Source organism: Emys orbicularis, chromosome 9 (assembly GCF_028017835.1).
Source record: "Emys orbicularis isolate rEmyOrb1 chromosome 9, rEmyOrb1.hap1, whole genome shotgun sequence".
NCBI classification, from domain to species: Eukaryota; Metazoa; Chordata; order Testudines; family Emydidae; genus Emys; species Emys orbicularis.
In genome coordinates this window covers 97,162,975-97,181,043 of record NC_088691.1, presented here as the reverse complement: position 1 = coordinate 97,181,043, position 18,069 = coordinate 97,162,975, and positions in this window count along the sequence as shown.

The window sequence follows — 18,069 nt, the reverse complement described above, 5'->3', positions numbered from 1 at the left end:
ATTAAGGGCTTGTCTTCACTAGACATTACCACTTTTGGCAATCAGTTAACTCGAGGTACCTAATGTGTTTCTAAAGGCTAGTGTGGACCCTCCCCACACACTTAATCAAGCCTATAAATCTTTGTTCTCTACCCTAGGGATCAGGTCAGGGAAAAGGACAAACCTTTATAGAGTGGAAGACATGACATGAATGTCTCCACTAGCCTCTTCAAACCCGCTAAGCACCTTAAGTTAATTGCCAGTCAATTAATTTGAGGTAAAAAACATATAGTGTAGATATACCCAAGTCCCATAGGTTTAACTAAATTGGTTTAAAGGCAAACTTTTAACTTGTTTTCATTGCAGAGCTAACTCAAATGTTCCCTTTAACTCAAGTCCTGTCCACACACAAAACCCCTTAGTTCAAATATGATTATGCTTTTAAACTGAACTGGCTGACCCATCAGGGAGTATAGGCTACAGCTCCAGTTAGCAAAACTCATTAGCTGTTAACACACAATCTCTTTAACTCAAATGTTATTTCACACAGGTCTACACTGGGGGGGGATCGATCTAAGATACGCAACTTCAGCTACGTGAATAGCGTAGCTGAAGTCAAAGTATCTTAGATCGATTTACCTTGGGTCCTCACGGCGCGGGATCGACGGCCGCGGCTCCCCCGTCGACTCCGCTACCGCCGCTCGCTCCGGTGGAGTTCCGGAGTCGACGGGGAGCGCGTTCGGGGATCGATATATCGCGTCTTAACGAGACGTGATATCGATCCCCGATAAATCGATCGCTACCCGCCGATATGGTGGGTAGTCTGGACGTACCCGGTAGCTGCGCTCATTGGAGCTAGTTTAACTCAAGAGGAGTTAACTGAAGTGTAGATAACTTTAGTTAACTTTGCAGTGAAGAAATACCCTTAGTGAAACTGATGCAACTTTGTGTGTAGTAGACCAAGCCTTAAATCTAGTTTATATCAATTTAGATAAATCAATTCTTTAGGGATTACCTACACATCCAGAATAAAAATGATTTTATGGTGGAATAATTACTCCACTTCCAAAACAGAGTAATTATTCGAGAATATAGTCACTTTTATTTTGGAATAGAGTGTCCGCATGGGGAATTATTCCAGAATAGCTATAGGAGAACAGTTATTCTGGAATAGGTATGCTGGTTAATTTCCCTGTGTAGACAAGCCCATGAATCAACAGAACATGTCCAAGACATAGGAGCTCAGATTGAAGAATTGGGGCAGTATGTTGCTGGGTCCACCAGGGCACAGAAAAAGCACAAAACACAAAGTATTATACAGTGCCAGCAAAAGTTCCCAAAGTATGAATGTTCTAAGATATTCAAAGGCCATTTGCTGTGTTTGCCATATCACAGTGAAGGAGCACATTACGAACCTTTATTTACTTGTACTGTATTATGGTAACATCCAGAGGACTGAATCAGGCATTATGTTAGGTGGTGTTCAAACAGATATAAAGGGAAATTCTGACCCCCAAACAGTTTACAACTACTAACTAGCAAAACTAACAAACAATACTAGATTATAAGCATAATGGCAAAGGTTTGTGTTTTGTGAGTTACTCCACTCAAGTCAGTGAAGTTACTCTAGGTTTTAGGCCTGAATCTAGCATTGAAGTTGGTACTTTGTCCTTAAACAAGATCTTCTCCCTATAGTCCATCTCTGCTTTCTGTCTGATCTTACTCTGCAGGCATAAAGTTGAATTTGCACATCACAGTATTTTCCATGGAAACAGATTGTGATGTTATGATGACTACTACAGGAGCAAACAAAAGAAACACCTGAACTGTTGGAGGGAAAAAAACCCTACTAAACACAAATATACATATATAAAATGATTAATATATGTATTTCTAATACCTCCAATACCACCTTCTACCTGAAAGCAGGACTCTGCTGTACAAAAATAAGGATTGTAAATTAAAGGGCTGAACCAGCATACATTAGAGTTAGGGTGACCAGATGTCCTGATTTTATAGGGGCAGTCCTGATATTTGGGGCTTTGTCTTATATAGACACCTATTACCCCCCACCCCCCATCCCGATTTTTCACAGTTGCTGTCAGGTCACCCTAATTAGAGTCAATGGAAAGACTCTCATTGGCACCAATGAGAATTAGATCAGGCCCTAGAGCATCACAACACCCCGTGAGATAAGTAAGCATTATTATCCTCCTTATGCAGAGGGGGAAAATGAGGCAGTGTGACTGACTGGTCATGTGACTCACCCAAGGTCACCTAGTAAGTCTATGAAAGAGCCAGGAGTAGAAAGAATTCTAATTACTGAACCCCAGTCCTGTCCCTTAATAATAACGGGGTTCTTTCCCTGTATTGGAGGCCTAGGTGGATTATACCTTTATGTTAGTAACAATCCAGCAGACTTAAAATTCCACCGGCCCCGCAGGTCTGTTCTGACCCAACAGGGTGAACTTCATTCAGCAGCACTGAGAACATGTTGGAAAAAAAATACAATCCCTTTCTGCAGGACAAGAAAGCACTGGTCATAAAAATACAGAGGGAAAATGCAAAGTGGGTAAATATGAATATTTTAAGACATTGTTTGCAAAAATATATAAAAATACTAAACTATAGAGCCCAGTTTTGCTCCCACTGAAACCATTAGTAGTTTTGTTACAATCATTCATTCAGCCCAACAGGCCCATTGTTAGGTATGTGTTTTTTTAAATACTTTTTATTATAAAGAAATATATTTAAAAGAGCCCCTGCGATAAATGGCAGTGGCAGAATGGAATGTCTGAATAAGCCCTTTGAAGCTTGCAGCTTTATGAGCTCAGTGCCTTCTGAAGTAGTTAGAGACAAATGGAGACAGCTAAGGCTTTGCACACTTACTTCAAACATAAGTGAGTGACTATCAGAAAATTGGAGTGGCCATTAAAACTTCAAAGGAGAAGTGTGACCTGAATTTTACTTGCCATAGTCCAGAATTTGTTACTGAAAAATCCCATCAACGTATTCTAATTATATTGTCTCAGTCTGATTTTGAGGTCATGAGTCACGTAAACATGTCTGTCCCAGATGGAATTTTATTGTTAATATTTTAATGCTGATATCATCCAAGGCAGCAGTTCATAAACTGTGGCCACGGACTACTGCTGGTCTAAAGAGCACTTGCTGGCAGTCTGTAGGGAGCTGGCTGGCCACATGGTGTTGGCTGCGCGTTCTTGTTTCTAAAAGTTAAATCACATTAATAGAAGCTAAAAATACACAAAATATTTCCTAATGGTGATTCTCCAAATAGATCATTACTGTAGTTACCACAGGGATGTTACGTGACTGCGAATCACAGGTGAGGTGGTCCACTTGGTCATGGAGGAGACAGAAAGTGGCTTATGTATTCATTAATGGGAGGGAAGGGGTACATGAGACAATCTCTCTATGTAAAAAATTTGAAAACTGCTGCTCTAAGGCTAACTTGGAATGTCATATGATGAGTGGACAAGCTACCAGACCAGTAAATAGGCAAACATTATTACAAAGTATCTGATTCCATATCCAGATCATTCCTTGTCCTCATCTAAGAGGTTCTGCGCACACTTCTGCTTACACCTCTTCTCATATCTCCCCCCACCCTATTGCTCTGCTAATTCCACTTCTCTTCATACCTCATTTTATCTTTTCCTTGCAAGCACCTTTTGTGCCTTCTTCCATTATGTCCCCTCTGCCTAAAATGCTTTCATTTATCCTGCATAACATACAATCTCCCTCTCCTCCTGCATAACACTCCTCAAAACCCAGTTCTTTCCACAGTCTCTCTAACAATGACCAAACTCTCAAGCTAGCCTAATACAACCTAAAAGCCATATTCTGATACCCATACCTGAGCAGCACTTTGCACTATGAGTAGTCCTACTGACGTCAATGAGACTACTCCTGAAGAACTGTACCACTTACTGTCAGAAAAGGCATCAGAATATGGCCTAAAAATAGGAGCGAATACCTGCAAAACAAGTAACTGAATAGCCTTAATTTGTGGAAGCTCTCCTTCCTCCCCCTTGCCTGATGTCATCGGTTTTTGTGTCATATCAGGTTGTATCCAACCTAGACTGTAAGCTCCTCAGGACAGGGACCACATCCTGATTCCCTCTATAAAACACCATACACACCTATCGCCCCATGTACAAATGTTAATATATAAAAATAATATCTTTATGCTACATTCTGTTGAAACATAATCAGAGAAGCCAATAGAATTTGGGATGACCACCCTTAAGATATTTAGACTAAGACTCCAGTTGTACAGGCCCATTCTGGTCTGTTTCCATTTCTGTTAGGTCTCACAAATACTGTAACCTGTCAGGGCTTGCCTACATGGTGTGTTCCTCTGCACCAGTGGGATGTAAATTCTAGTCCACACTAGCATGTCAGGCACTAAAAGGTCCCCAGGGCATGTTAACATAGTACTGTTTGAAATGGGACTATGTTAATGTGCACTGGGGAACCATTAGTGCACCCCAGCAAGGTCCACATAGGCCAGTTAGTGTGTGACATGCGGGTGTGGACTAGAATTTACACCCCACTGGTGCAAACTAACACATTATGTACACAAGCCCTCAGTCACCTAATTGTGGACAAAATCATGACCTAGATCCTGCATTTGCAGAGCTTTGGACCATTGCCAGTGAAGTCAATGGGACAACTCATACGAATAAGGACTAGAGCTGTGCAAATATGGTTCAATGACTGAAAAAGTTTCATCTGAAAAATTTCAACCAGCTCTAATAAAGACTACTCAAGTTCCGGAAGTATAGTTACTTCACTTACAGAGGGACAGGCAAATATGGCAATGCCTGATACTTATCAGTTAAAAAGTTATTATATATCTGAGATCCCTGCCTGGACGTCTCCCATCTTTTAAAAAATGGTTTAGTTAGAACTAAATAGAAAAAGATGTCAATCCACCCCCTCGGTGCCCCAAAAATTTGTTAGAATTGCACTCCATAGAAAAATAACTATTCAGCAGCACAACAGCCCAAATAAATGAAATTAATATAACCAACCAGTAATTTAAAGCAGCAAGATATACGCTGCCTTCGGATTTCCCTTAGAGGCCCTCACAGATAGATTATGGTCTTTGCAATGTACCTTGAAAGTCAACAATTTCAGGCGACTTCAGACAAAGGATTTTGGTTCCATTATATCAGTCACATAAGTTTCAAATCATTGTACAGAAGGCCCTATATATTCTGTGATCCTGTAGCCACAATATTTGTATGGAATTTGCCCCTATCCACAGAATTATGCTCCAAAATCTCCTCTTTCACTTTAATATATATTTGCCAGATTACAATAGCTATAGTTGTGTGTGATTTTGTAGGGAAGGGTGCTGTGGAGCGTGGGAATGAACGGTATTTCATGGGGCATAAATTAATATTGCAACAAAATTTAGGGGTTTTGCAGCAGAATTTAAGGACTTTGATTCTGTTGTGCCACAGCATATATGGGGCCGCTTATTATATAGCAGTCAATTAAAGAAAGTTCTGACACTGGTAGTTTTAAGTTTTAGAAAATGTAAACACTATATTTATGATAAACTATAATTCTACTTTCCCCAAATGAATACTTGCCTTTTCTATTGGTCATAAGAGACACTTCAGATTGCCAGAGTAACTGCAGGAGCTTCAGCTTCCCAGCTGAGGGTGATGTATCTTTTAGCTATACGCAGTGACAAATGGATACATTTCTTCTTTTATTTATTGGCAAACAAGTCCCCCTATTACTAGGAGAACCCAAAATTCTGGGAATCAAGGGAGCTTGACGTGGGTCATCGCAAATGAGAAACCCCAAATTGAAGATGATGAGGATTTGGCATATAGCAGGAGCTGTCTGAAATTTTTCAAATGACAATTTTTTTGAGCGTGAAAATGCCCTTTTTTCCCCAAAATGAACATTTTTGACAACCATTTTGGGTTATTCTGTAGCATTCCCACAAGCCCTGTGTATGGGGTGGCATGCTGGGAGCAGCACATGATGTTTCAGGAGGAAGTAATGTGCTATGGGCCTATGCCAGCAGCAGATTACTCCCCTCTCTGCCTCGGCTCAGGAGCACTGGGGCTGGAAGGCAGACCCCACTCCTCATACACCTGCTTGTGTGGAGGGGAGTAGTGAGCACACCATGCCTGTTTACTCTTAAGTACCCATATTCAAGGTCCAGGTATTTGGAATCCAATGGGACTGCTCATGGTAGTAAGCTCTATGCCCACTAGTAGTAAGTGTTTGCAGGGTTGGACCCTTTGCTTGTAAGTTCTTCCAGGTAAAGACCTTGTCTGTCTGCAACCTTCCTGGCATATTTTTAATGCTATGTATATCAATCAGGGTCAGATACCTTCACACAGCTTCTCCCCAACTATTCTATTGCAGATAGGAATTGGGGGGAAGGGCGTATCCCAACCTTGCAAAATGAGCTGCTGGCCCGTTCCCAAACTCTAGGGATCTGTGTGGATGCTGGGGTATCAGAATAATCTGTGAGGAGGATCTCTGTCTCCACACTGCTCCCCTCCACCTCACTTCCTGGCAGCATGGCTCCATTGGAGATGTGCTACTAGAGGCTCCCCTAGCCGCGTCTGTCCCAGAGAATCTCTTTGAAGAGGTCCCATGGAACAGGCAACCAATCAGTATTATCTTGTCTGGGAAATCACCACAGAATCAGAGTGAGGGATGCCATGTGTCCCCAGGGCCATCATGGGGCCATTCACTTTATGTGTAATCCCTATCTCCTTCCCCACATGGATCCTGACTCCATGGGATCCTAAGAATGGGGGGAGATGATACCACAAAGTTGGTAGTGGAAGGACTGAGAGCCACAGATCTTGGGAGTATGGGCATAGTTTGGGGAAGGTGGGAGGGTGTTGCCCCCAAAACTGCAAGCCTTGGGCAGCCATGGAATTTGCCCTCCACACGCAGCTCCATTGGCCTGACTGGAGCTGACCCCCCCCCCTCCCCAAATATACAAGTCAAACTATGCCTATGCTTGGGAGCACAATCTGGCCTTATGTTAACAAATTCCTGGATACTATGGAACCATATGTCAGTTGCAAGCCTCTAGGAGCAGTTCCTGTTAAAACAATTGTGGGTAGAAACTTATTTTTAAAAAATCCAATCAATAAACTTAGCCACCTCCTTTCAAGCATTCACCACTCAGTTGCAACTATGAATTTCCTCCTGCTCATGCCTGGAGATCAGCTTCCTCTAAGTTTGCTCAATGAAAGGAGTTTATTGTCGAGACCTGTCCTTTCCCAGACACACAAAAATGTGCCTTAGTTGTGCACTTTTCTCTAAAGCAGTGAGAATTATTCATTTAACAAAAAGAAAAAAAGAAAAAAAAGAAAGAGGAGATTGGTCTTGGTGCTCACTAGGACCATGTCACAGTAGCTTGTGTTGCTGCATAATGAAGCACCACTAGACAGAACAGTCACTTGTGGCAGGTAGCAAAGAAATTTCAATAAAGTAAACTCTCAGTATTATCAAAATTATACATTTGGGGCTGTTAGCGTGGCCTAGAAAAAGATGAGGACAGGCTCATCTCATTAAATGAGAAGAAATAGTGGAATTAGCTTGAATCTAATTACAAGCCACACTATCTAATGTAAAAACATGACTGTTTTTTCACTCCCATTCATTTTGGCTAGTAATTAGTTTTGGCCTCTAAAATGCCACCCTTTAATCATCCAAACACAGATGTGATTTGCCGTGCAATTTAATCTTGCTTTAATGAAGAACTAATGGACGCATCGCAAATTACTTTCCCTGTTGGAGAAAAATTCTATTTCCTGCTTTTCAAAAGATCAAGAGTATCTTGTGATAATAGCCCAAGCGGCCCTGGCAGCCTCATCGCACAGAGCAAACAAGCTCTTTTACTCAACTCCCAATTCAATGGAGAAAAAGAGGCTACAATTAGCAACAAAGCAGGGGAAACGCAGCATTACAGCCGAATCACTTTCTGCAGCTCAACCCCCAGCAACCACTGCCTTGTTAGAGCCAGGTCTAAAGTGTCAGGAGCGAACAATGTGCTGTGATAAATTACTCTCTTCAAACAGCTGCACTGCTAATTTTCAATTATACACACAAATGGCTCTCAGATTGGAAGAAAATGGAGTGTGCAGGGAGAACAGTAGTAGATTTCTATGTTTGTTTGGTGGTGAGTGTGGAGGCGGGAGAGTGACATCCTGAAAAGAAAGCTGTAGCGTGTGGAGTCCGTGTTTCAACACCAGATGATGAGCCCTCCCAAATCTTACAGAATCTGGTGGTTTTCTTTCCAAAGCTCAACTCTGCTGGGGGGAGGAGGGGAGAAGCCAAATTAGCTAGATCCATTTTTAGATCTAAAAGGCTTTGACTCAGACCACTGAGGTGACCAAAGCATCAGATGCGAAATACCTGAACTCTTTGGAAATACAGTTTCAAATCCTAGCAGAGCTGAGTTACCCCCTCATCCTACCAAGGGAGATACATTGTATTTTATACAATTCATTCGGGGGGGGGGGGGAGTTCATTTGGTTGAAGCACTCAAACCTGAGGTCCTGTGGGGACACTGAAGATCCCATTGCACTTTTTGTAACAGTAGGGGTTTGGCCCACAGCCTTGGTTAACATTCTCCATAATCCAAGCTGCTATTGCACAACAGCCTGCTGCCTTGCCATCACATAATTCATATAAAGTCAAATCCTGAAACCTTTACTTGGGAAAAACTGTCACTGAAATCAGTAGGAGTTTTGCTTGAGTCATGACCCCTAATTTGTAAAGCATTTTGGGATGAAAAGGGCCATGCAGAGGTAAAACTGTATATTGACCATTTTATCCTGACCGTAAAGAGGCTGTGGCTGAGCTACAATGATTTACAAAGGGTTTGGGTCAAATTCTGCTTGTCTTACTCAGCCTTATAGTCCCACTGATGTCAACTGGAGCACTTGGATGAAAGACCAAATTGGATTTGGCCCAGTACAATAAGGTTTAAATAAACACAGCCATCGTTTGTTTTCTAAAGAATGGGAATAAAGATCAGTGTTCTGCAAAACCAATCAAGTTGCATCAATGTAGAATAATTGCTTTATCATCAGTTTTGTGAAAATGGGAACATTAGTTTTGCCTCAGTTAGTTTTCTTAGTCATCCCTTTTCAAAAGTGACAGCTGATTTTGGGTGCATAATTTTTTGTCTGCCCAACTTGAGACACCTTAAAGGGGCCTGATTTTCAAAGAGCAGGTGCTCAGCAGTTTCTTAAAATTAGGTTTCTTTGATTTGTCTCAAGTTGAGCACCCAAAATAACTGGTTGCTTTTGAAATTTTAGGCCAAGCTTCTGTTTTTTTCATGAAAGAGAAGACAGTTCTAGCTAGTGAAAGCTGTGGAACTGCTCTTTGAAAATAGTAGCGTCTTGCATGGCCAGCTTGGTAAAATTATTTGGTTGCTGCAGGACAGAATTTCACTATTTGCCAAAAATGGCTACTCCTGCACAGCTCTCATAAAAACATAAGGAGAAAACACACAAGGCAAGATACTCAGCTGATGTAAATCAGCAGAGCTCCATTGACTTCAATATTAAAATCAATGGAACTATGCCAATTTGCACCATATTAGGATCTGGTCCATATCCTCTTCACCATGCGCATAAGCACTCAGACTAACCCTAAAAGTTCAGAGTAAGTTTTGGAATAAATTTTAAAGTAATCACAATTACACAGTATCCTTGAAATGGTCAAATGTGACATACCTAATTAAAATGTTTATGGAAGGGGCTGGCAAACTCATCAGATTTGTTTTATAAATAGCTTTCATTCTGAAAGAAACGGAAAAAATCCAGTTGATTTTAATACTTCTCAGGCTAGCTTTCCCCCCCTTTCAATAAATGCTAACATTGTATCTCCTAATTATGAAGCATATTACCATACAAAAAGGATTACTTTTAAATTTAAAAATGACAGTCACAATTTAAAATGACTTTTCTCAAATATGGCTACTTGGACAAGTTAGAGAGAGTGGTTGCAGTATTGAATTGTAACAAGACACTTTTTTTTTTTTTTTTTTGCTGAAGTGGGATTTTACTCCCTCTAGTTTATAATCGTTACAGAAATTTAAACCTCAAACCATTTCAGTCCAAGCTTATACTAAGCTTGTTAGTGGTTTCTGATGCTGCATATGATAGTGCTACAGCATTACCATAAATCAGCAGAATTAACTATGATCTTCAGAAGCATGCCTGAAAGTGGGTGACAGAAGTCTGCAATTTGGTGCTCTGAATATTATGATAACATTCTATATTAAATGTTTATAATCTACTTAGAGTTGAGCTTCAAGTATATTTTATATTTGTGCTTTACCCAATATAAGAAATCATCGGCTATTATGGCCATCTGTGGCAACATTATTTGCAAATCCAAAATTAAAGAAAATATAAAAACATAAGGTGAGCAAATGTTTGTTTTCTTATTGATACTGCATTATTAAATTAAGGAAATTAGAGTTTAGTTGCTGGTTTGCAAATTTAAATATGGTCTAGAAATAAACATACTTCCTTTTTTCCATTTGTATATACAATAATCTGTAGCAAACTGATCGGATTTTAGAAACTCCAGACTAATACAATGTACAAACTCTCTTGGCTTTAGAGATACAAGGTCAATTTCACCATAGATCTTTGAAAATGACTTATCTAAATTATTCATCTAGTAGTAAATAAGAATTAGGAGTTACAGATAATAAAATTGTGCACTGTATTCTTGATATTCAGTACCAAAAACATTGTTACAACATTTTACAAACAAAGGCCGTGATCCCGAGGAAGTGGGATCCATAAGTTAAAAAACAGACCGCCTGCCCTATATACTGGGTCCCACACCCTCCCCACTCTTGTTGTCATGTTCCCACTGTGGGAATCCCACATCAACACTTTTTAGATGATAAAAAATGGGTGTAGCTGGTATTTTCCCACTTAGAAAGTACCAATGCTAGTGCATATTTGACTCCCTTATTCAATTACATCATTTAACAATACCCCCCACATCCTCTCAAAGGCTAATGGGTAGCTACAGATGTGGATGTTTCACCAGAATGCCGTTGGGCCAATACATCAGTCTTCATGTAAATGGCCTTCAGAGATCATGAGTCAGAGCCTCACCAACTCCTGGGGGAATTCTGCACCACTGCATGTGCATAATTAATGAGCCATGCATATTTTTAATTTTTTTGCGCAGAAAAAAAGCTTCTACTGGAAAGTTGCTGCAGTTCTGCCTTTTTTCCCCACCAGAAGGCACTGTGGCAATAGAACAGAGCAGCAGCTCCCGGCCAGCTAGGGAAAAAAAAGAGCCTGCCTTCTTCACAGTGCCAGTCTGGCCAGGTCAGAAGACAGCGGATATGGGGAGAAAGACAACGTGGGGCTGATGGGGGGGGGGTCAGACAGGGGCTCATAAGGGCTAGTGGGGGAGGACAGACTGGGGAAGGGGCTGAATGGGAGTGGAGGCGCAGGGCCACAGGGTGGAGGGAGGTACAGGGCCACATAGGGACGGGGGGGGGCTGTGTGGGTCACAGAGACACATGGGGACAGGGGGAGGGGGTGCAGAGACACATGGGGATGGGGGGAGTGGGTTTGTGAATGTGGGTGGAGGGACACATGGGGGTGCAGGGACACATGGGGATAGGGACAGATGTGCCTGACTGAATGGGAGAGGCTAGGGATCAGCCAGGGTTTGCAGGGGGGAATCTCCCTAACAATCCTGCCCCACCCCGCCCAAAATCCTGTTCCATACTTTTCCCACCCATACCCAACAACCCTCCAAGTTCACATTCAGGCTCCTTCTCAGCAATTACTTCCCTCTTCCTCGGCTCCTCCATTACCTCTGAATCCCCCAAGCCTTGGCACTGCTTCTGAGGGGTGCAGGAAATACGGTTCTGTATTGTAGTTTAAATGAATTATTACTTAGAGTTCTGTATTAATTTGCCTAGTAAGGATTCTATTTGTCAAAAAACATTTCCTGAATCTTTTTTGTTGTCTGTATTGTTACAGACATACTTGTTGACAGATATTTTGAAATAAATGACCAAAATAATTGAAACTGGTGTGATTATATTATTAGCTTGACAACTAAAATATGTAGAATTTTGAATAATTTGAAAATATTGTGTGCAGAATTTTTAATTTTTGTTGCAGAATTTTTACCTTTTGGGCACAGAATTCCCCCAGGAGTAGCCTCACCTAATGTAAATCAATGTAGAGCCATAGACTTCAAGAGAGCTAGGCCAAATTTGCACAAGTTGAGGATCTGGCCCTATGACTTTTCAGATAATTTGAGCCAAATGTTAGAAAATAATAGCCTTTCTATTGCTGGTAAATTGTCATTACCAACAGCTGGCCTTGACAGAACGATACCAAGTCTGCAAATGAAATACCAGCCAGGTGGGTAATCTCAGGGGTTTCCCTTTTAGAGGAAACTTTTAAGGAAACAGCACAAATTATAGTAGACTGGTGCTTGTGATGTTGCCATTGCCAGTCCTCAAATTGGGGAGCTGAGACTAGGGTATCTTGTAGAACCTTACTGTATACCAAGCTGAAGCTACATCAATCTCAGTTCCAGCAAAAACAGCATACTGACGGAGAAGAGAAATGAATGCTATTAAATTCATTATGAGCCTTGACCGAGCACAACTCATTTGATTTCACTGGGAGGTGTTCTTGTTTACACCAGGTCTGTTGAATTTTGCGTAGGGCTCTTTTTCATCTCAGAAACAAGATCCTGTTCAACCTTAAATTACTGCTGAAAGGATACAAGGAGTCCCAAACATTAACACAGAATGGTAGTATCTTTATAAAGAGCACAATCAATATATTTGTTGAAGGGGAAAAAAGAAGTTGTTACTCACCTTGTGCAGTACCGATGGTTCTTTGAGATGTGTGTCCCTATGGGTGTTCCACTGTAGATGTGTCTGTATCCCTGCACTTCTGATTGGAGAACTTTGGTAGCAGTGTCCGTTGGGTCCGCACATACGCTGTCACTCCTCACACTGTGCCAAGAGGCTAGCCAATGTGCGCAGGTTAACCGTCCTCAGTTCCTTCTCTACCACAGAGTCATAAGTGAGAACTCCGAAGAAGAGGGGAGGAAGGCGGTAGTGGAGCACCCACAGGGACACACATCTCGAAGAACCATCATTACTGCACAAGGTGAGTAACTTCTTTTTCTTCTTTGAGTAGTGTCCCTATGGATGCTCCACTGTAAGTGACTCCTGAGCAGTTCCCCTTTTAGAGGGCTGGGACTTCGGAGTCGGGGCAGTCACAGATGACAGTACTGTGGAGCCAAAGATGGCATCAGAGGCAGAGTCCCCAGTGACCTGCGTTGGTGTTCTTCAAAAGTGTGGACTGATGCCCACATTGCCACTGTGCAGATCTCTGAGATAGGGACATCCTTAAAGAAGGTGACAGATGGGAAGATTGATTTTGTGGACTGTTTGATGCAATTTGAGACCCACTTAGAGAGTCTTTAGACTGATATCACTGAGCCCTTAGATCTTTCCGCCATAGAGAGGAACAGTCTAGGGGACTTCCTAAAGGCTATTGTTCTATTGAGGTAAAATGCTAGGGCTCGCCTAACATCTAAGGTATATAGTATGACCTCCTTATTGTCTCAGTGAGGCCTGGGGTAGAAGATGGGAAGGTGCATTGACTGATTCATATGAAAAGAGGAGGTTACTTTATGGATGTACTTTGGGTGTGGCCTCAGTGTAACCTCATCTGGGAAGAATGCTGTGTAGGGGGTATAGCTAGGCAGAGTGACCTCCCTCTGACACAGACAGGGAGAAACCACTCCCTGCATCCTGGTGGGTGGAGCCAGGCCAGGCCTGCCCCTTGTGCTGGAAGCAGGGGGGCGGAACAGGAAGTATAAGAGGCAGGGACTCCAGCTCAGTTGAGGGAGAGCCAGGGAAAGAGTCAGACACTGCTGCCTTGCTGCTGGCCCCTGAACCAGGAACTGAGCTATATCAACCCCTGTTTTCGGAGGAACATGTGGAGGAGCTGCCGACTGGCAAATATACAGAGGAGATGACCCCCAGGGAATACCCCGAAGAGCTGCTGGAACTTTCCGTCAAAACTGGTGCTTAGAGGCAGGGGGTTGAGTTGAAGATTGAGAACCAGAAGGTTTCCGTTTCATGAATTTTCCCTTTTTCTTTTGGGGTTCATAGTGACGTTGTGATGGGAATTGAGACAAATAAGGCCTGTGCTGGGACTGGGGACTAAAATGTTTCTGTTGTCCTGGTGTGTAGATTCCCAATGACCTGAGGGTGGCCCTGAAACCCTTCAAGGAGTGGAGAGAGGCATTGGTTTTCTCAGCAATGTCAGTCTCATCACCACAGCCATAGAGATGGATTTGGTGTCATCCAGGGCCGACTGCAATGATGTTTTTGCCACTGGTTGCCCCTCTTGGATGATGGCCTTGAAGGAATCTCGAGAACTCTCTGGTAGCTTGTCATTTAATTAATTTGTGTAATCATATTTTGCCATGAGTGCCTGGTAGTTGGCAATACGAAATTGTAAGGTGGTAGAAGAATATGCCTTCCTACTAAAGAGATCAAGGCGCTTCCAGTCTCTGTCACAGGGTGTTGCCCTGGAATGGTGTTGTCAGCCACAAGAGTTTACAGAGTCCACTACGATGGAATCAGGTGGTGAGTGAGTGAGTGAAAAGGAACTCTGATTCCTTTATGGGGACATAGTATTTCTTGTCTGCCCTCTCGTATGTCGAGGTAACTGATGCCAGGGTTTGCCACCCCATCTTAGCCAGGTTTAGGATAGCCTCATTGATTGGGAGGGCGATTTTTGAGGATGATGAGGAGTGGAAGATGTTGATGAGCTGGTGGTACATGTCTTTGACCTCCTCCAATGGTATGTGAAGGGTGGTCTGCTTCTCTTTTTGCCAGTTACTGAAACAGGCAGAAGTCATCTGCCATGCACAGTGGTGACAGAATGACCACTTTGTCTGGGGAAGAGGAGGATATGGCCTTAGGTATTATCTCCTCCTCCGTGTCCTCTCCTTGCTCCTCCATTTCTTAAGGCTCTGAGGCCCTCGATGCTGTGGCCGAGGGATCATACCTGGAGGGTTGTCGGGCAATGCTTGAAGCCCGGGAGGCAGGCTGTTGGTGTGCTACCCAAAGGTCCCAGTATGGCCACTGTGGTGACATAGGGCTTGGCGGCGGTGCCCCCTGGGTGGTCGTACCAAGATGTAGGTGGTGCCACCTGCTGGTACATTCCTGCTGTCTGACCTCTCAATTGATAGTGGAAGGGCATGGCATGATTGTGGGGAGATATCCCATTCCCGGCAATGGCTCGGTGCCATGATCTGAGTACCAAGGGGTGAAGAGTCGGGTGCTTTCGTCATGCCTAGGTCACTGGTCTGATGGAATTCCGCCAGTACCAAGTGTCCCGGTGTCAGTGATACAAAGCGAGATGGTGATTGCTTTTGGATATCCCTGGGCTTGCTGAGGGGACTTCCTGCTCTCTTTTTTAACTTGTGAGAGGAGTCCCCAGTCTGTTTTTTTGATCCACTGTCCTTTCAAGTCGAAGACTGAGGGGAAGACTCATGTCCACTGGAGGGTTGGGGTCAGAGAGATGCTTCAATAAAGATGATTTTTTGGCGACGCGCTCTGTCCTTGTGGGATCTCGGCTGGAGTTGCTGGCAGAGGGAGCACTTCTGCTGGATGTGGCCCTCGCTGAGACAGTAGATGCACTGACAGTGCTTGTCCGCAACTAGCATCGCCTTGCTGCAAGTGCCGCACTTCTTGAAGCCCAGAGAGCCAGCATAACCTTGTCCAGTGGCGTCCCCCCACAAAACTGGGGGTTGACAAAAGAACAAAGTCCTTCCTTTGTCTTCTTTCTTCTTCCTTTTTTTTAAAAGGCATGGCCAAATAAACAGAAGAAAAGAAACAAAAGAGGCTTCAAAGAAAGCTAAAATTTAGTAAATTGACCCCACAATGTAGATGCCCGAGGATTCCTCCTCCATGATCTCTCTGCTTCTGGGTCCCACATATAGAAAAAACATGGTGATTCTGCTATGGTTTGGGCCTTCTGTGGCCACCAAAGTACCTGGAGGATTCAGCCCTGTGGCAAGGTGAGATTAACCAAATCAACCAGGAAGTAATTGATCATCAAAATATAGACTGCAGGAAAAAAGCAAGCAGCAGTAACCTGCTCTTTTACTGCTAGTTCTCACACTAGGATACTTCAAGGACTCTACTCCTCCTTACATACTTTTTATTCAAAAGTCTAGACAAACACTCCTGAAAGTTTTTATGAGCATTTTTGAGTTTCTTTAAACTGTAGCATGTTCCTAAGTGAAGCGTGGGAGCAGGAATTTGCCCTTATGCATTTTTGTGCCACTATGAAGACTATGAATTAACATTTTGTGATGTTCTTGAAATTAGAAGCCCCATGAACCTATCATTTTATGATATTTATGATTTGCTTCATAATGCATTCTCCACAGATGAATCAAAGGTCCAAATCCAATTGCTGTTGTGGGATAATAAGGCATGAAGTGGTGTGTTTGGAGTTAAATTTACATAACAAGAAAGATGTTGGAAAAGTCTATGATGATCAGAACAACTGATTAAGATGCCAGACTGCTGGCTTCTCAGAAACTACTGAACAAAATACTGTGTCACTAGTGTGAATAATTAAAGGTGTATCAGAGGATTTGATGGTTTTACAAAAGGGGGAGTTTTTCATAAAATGTTACATTTTTCTGACTTTGTGATCAGAGGTTTCAAGTCAACACGGCTCAAAATAGGGCTTATTCTGTGTCAAGGGGGTCTAAAGGGCTACGTCCCCTCTGAGGCGCTCATGACATTTAGCGGTAAGAGTCCCCAAGGCCATTCTTTCTCGTTCAGGGCAGCAACACCTAGCAACAAGTGTCCCCAGGGCTGCCCTTCCTCTCAGGGCAGCAAGGCCTCGCGGCAAGAGGTCACATGGTCACCTCCTCTCTTACGGCAGCAATGCCCAGTGTCAACAGTCCAAGGCACTATCGCCTAGCACCAATAGTTCCAGGCAGTAGCGCCTATTAGGGGAACCTGGGCCCACCCTACTCCACCAGGTTCCATTCCAGGGCCCTACAAAACCAATCACCGCAGAAGGGTTCAGGTCTCCAGACGCATCCCCTGGGTCACTTCCTACCCTTAGGCCCACATCAGGCATCTCCCCAGCTGGCAGTGACTCAGCATCCCCTTCTTTTAAGTGGTTCTCCGTAGCATAATGAGGGTCCTCGGCCTCAGCAGTCTACAGTCCTGGTGGTTCTTCCATAGGAGCCTGCAGCTCATGTCCGCTCTCCTCCTCAGCCAGCCCACACTGAGCTGAACTGCTCCCTTTCATATGCTCCCTCCACTGGGATCATGCCAGCAAGGGTGAGGGGGTGTGGCCTCTTGGGCCCAAAGTAATTGGTTAACACCAGCCTGACCAGTGCAGGATTGGTACATACTGTCACACTCCCTCAAATGGCCCCAAGGTATTGTGGAGCTAACTGTTGTTTCTTGCTGCCCTCATTGAGATGTGTTTTGTAGTTAGTGTAAGTTCTGTCTAGAACTCAAAGAGGCAGAATCCCTCCTAGAGCTCACTGAAATTCAGGGGGTGCGCACCCACTGGTGTACCCATTCAGAAAGTGCCGCATACTTCCCTGCTCACCCAGACACAACTCCAATAGCCAATGAGTAGTGGCAGCAGTGCTATGGCCCTGCCTCCTCCCTGTCTCTTTGAAGTGTCTGGGAGGCAGATGGAGAGAGATGTCATTGTTCTCTGTGGAGTGCAGTGGCTGCAATTGTGCCATGCTAATACACAGGAGTTTCTGCCCTTTCCCTGTAAGCCCCCGTAGAGCAGCAGGGAACAAAGTAGTAACATACTTAACACTTAGTATTTTCAAAGTACTTCACAGACAAACAAATTAATACACACACATACACACACCATGAAGAAGGTACTATGTTCTGCTCATTTTACACCTGGGAAAACTGAAGTATAGTGAAGTTAAAACCAAATTTTTCAAAAGTGGTCTCTGATTTTGGGTACCCCAGTTCTGGGT